The 3,137-nt window shown below is 42.2% G+C and overlaps 1 non-coding gene across 1 annotated transcript; it reads left to right on the top strand.

Annotated features, from left to right (window-relative positions):
- Nucleotides 1–402: 402 nt before the first annotated feature.
- On the top strand, nucleotides 403–476 carry trnaa-ggc. The gene has a single exon. It is a non-coding gene; the product is annotated as a tRNA-Ala (tRNA).
- The last annotated feature ends 2,661 nt before the right edge of the window (nucleotides 477–3,137 follow it).

Genomic DNA, 3,137 nt, shown 5'->3' with positions numbered 1-3,137 from the left:
TTTTTTGAGGGCTCAGCCGGGTGTCTGATAGATGCGGGAACCCATCACCGTGCTTAAGAGCATCCCACCTACACATAAAAATCCAAGATAGACTGTTGGAATGGAATATGCACTCTCTCCCTGGAAGGATGCATCCTGGTTACCTAATTCCGGAAAGTATTAGGTGCAGGTTGGCAAGAGCCGAGGCTTGGGGATCCCACAGTGTGCGTTGGGGTAAATACTGGAGTCTAACCAGCTAAAATCGCATAGCTTGCCATTGATATAGCTTTCCTGCTACTTGTCCAGCTGAGACCACCCTACCCGTTGGTTTGTAATCTGTGCTGTCGCTGCCTGGTTGTGACATTGCAAAACTCCATGGCATCTGTTCCTCCTGCAATTGTCCATGCACTTTCTGCCAATTGGAGTCCTGTAGCTCAGTGGTTAGAGCACTCGCCTGGCAAGCGAGAGGATTTGGGTTTGATTCCCGGGCAGGATGAAATGTTGGGAAGTTTCCTTACTCACACGCCTCTGCTTGCCTAGCAGTAAGTAGGAACCCGATTGTTAGTTGATTGGCGGATCACTTTTCTGTGTGTGTCAAACAACAACAACAATAACTTCCAGTAATATAGCGCCCTCTGTGCAGGGTAGCATCTCAGACACCTGCCTGATAATGGTGATAGGTTTTTGTGTGTCAGACACCCGGCTGATCACAGTGATAGGTTTCCTTGTGTGTCAGACACCGGCTGATCACGGTGATAGGTTTCCTTGTGGGTCAGACACCGGCTGATCACGGTGATAGGTTTCCTTGTGGGTCAGAAACCCGGCTGATCACAGTCATAGGTTTCCTTGTGGGTCAGAAACCCGGCTGATCACAGTGATGGGTTTCCATGTGGGTCAGAAACCCGGCTGACCACAACAAATAATTAAAATGAATTAGGCTTAAGATAATTGCTTAAGAAATGAACCAATGATACACAGCTGTAAGGCTGTGCAGTGCTGTACGTTCAGTCATACCTTTATACTGAGAATGAAAGCTACTTGTCTGTAAAAAGGCAATCTGGTCTGCGCAGTCCTTGTGCAGATCATGAAGGACTCTGGCATGAATCAAGAGGAGTGAAGGGAGATAATTGTTAGGGGCAGTGAACATTAACGGACCTTTAAGTGGAGATCTGCTTTTGAAGATAAGAAAAAGCGATCAATGGCTTTGATAATCAAGATATTTCCTTTACCAATAACATTACCATGAGAAGCAACGGTGGAATAAGGCAGCACAAAACCTTCATGACCAAGTGAATGATGGCGAACATAAAAAAGCCACTCAACTCGAAAACAGGTCTGGTTCTTCACTGAGATGATAAAGGGAGCTTTCTGAACGGTGACAACTTTTCCAAATTCAGATTTGAGAGGAGAGGCTGAGGAGTGCTGAGTTAGTGAATTCCTCGAGTGAATTTTAAGTGAGATCATTCAAGGTGGTGAACCAAAGTCCGGTCCTTCAACCTTCAACCTGTCACTTCTAACAAAGTACACATGCACAGCACAGGTTCCTTAGATCTTGTGTTTGCTGGCTGATCACTGGTGTGAAATGCTGAAACCCGAACCCCAAATTATAGAGTTGTGTATTTAATAATGATCCTTACATTTAATATAGCTTTCGTGTTAATATCAAGAGGATGTCCCCAAAATGCTTCGCAGGATTTACTGTAAAGTGCAGCGACTATGTGCTTGTTGGGCAATTGTGTGAGTGCAGAGAAAGTGTTTATGTGCAATGCGTAGTTAATGAGATATTTGCAATGGGTTTGAGCACATTGCTCAACAAATAATGACAGCTATCAGAAAGACTTGTGCATCTGGCTGGATTAGTAATGGGGCTAATTTGCTCTTTACAGCCAATTGCTACTCTGACACCAATTGATGATGAACCCAGTTTCTTCTTCTGAGTGCAGGCCAAGCACTGGAGCAGTCCCTGAATTTCCTCCTCCTACTGGCCGTGAAATAATTCTTCGAACAACCGTGCCTCGACCAGCACCCTACTCGAAATCTTTGCCACAACACATGTACTGTGTCTTATTAAAAGATGATTTCCGTCTAGCTGGTGCATTTTCCTCAGACACCTCGTTCTTCTAATTTGGGGATAAATGGAGAGGCGTTTTGTTAAAGGAAAACCAGATGTACTAAACTTAACGTCATTCGTATATTTTGTATATTTTGTCACTCACTCGTGTAAACTTTAGAAACATATGTTTGCATGGTGGCTGTTAAATATCACAATTAAGTAATCTGAAAGCATTGCTTGTTTTCCTCCCCTCACTGCCATATAAAGCATGTATATTTAGAAAAGTACCATAATTTTATTTTGTTAATATATTCAATAATAGATGATACTGGGCAAATGTGCAATTGTTTTATTAATTTGAGTTGAAATTTTTCAGATATTGCGAAAGCATGATTTATTGTCAAATTGTCAAGCTTTTGTAAAATGGAATTGATAGTGCACAGTGTATTTTGAAATGTTTATTAATTTAGTTGTATATCTATGCAGAGCAGTTAAATGTAGACATTTCACAGCTTGGGCAAGCAAGAAATGACATTTCAATTACATGTCATGTTTCCCATATTCTTATATTATACATTTAATAATTGTATCATTGTATGCCTGATAATAATCCCTCCAAAACCAAAGAATAATAAATTGTTCATTTCAATCCACGACCGTTTGTGGGACACTGCTGTGTGCAATTGGCTGCCGCGTTTCGCCCACAAATAAACAGTCAATTCACTTTACAGTCTATTCTGTGAAGCGCTTTGAGACGTCTAGAAGACGTGAAAAGCGCTATATCAAATGCAAGGTTTATTATTATCAATTGTGGAATAACTATCGGTATTAGAACGTCTGTGAAGTTGAAACACCTCGTGTTGCGGTAAACGGTGCTTTCGTTGGCGAACATAGCGGCCAATTCTGCATAGCAAGGCCCCACAAACAGCCATGAGGTGACTTGTCTGATTAATCAGGGTTATTGTTGGCCAGGACACTGGGAGACAGAAACTCCCTTCTCTTTTCCACTGGGATCCTTAATGTGCAACTGAGAAATGCAAACTGGACCCCCTCCGCCACCCCCTGATAAATAAAATGGGTCACTCACTTTATGGCCATTTGTGGG

The sequence above is a fragment of the Callorhinchus milii genome, unplaced genomic scaffold (genome assembly GCF_018977255.1).
Source record: "Callorhinchus milii isolate IMCB2004 unplaced genomic scaffold, IMCB_Cmil_1.0 Scaffold3, whole genome shotgun sequence".
NCBI classification, from domain to species: Eukaryota; Metazoa; Chordata; class Chondrichthyes; order Chimaeriformes; family Callorhinchidae; genus Callorhinchus; species Callorhinchus milii.
Note: the sequence above shows the minus strand (reverse complement) of the source record. Positions and strands in the feature narration are given on the sequence as shown.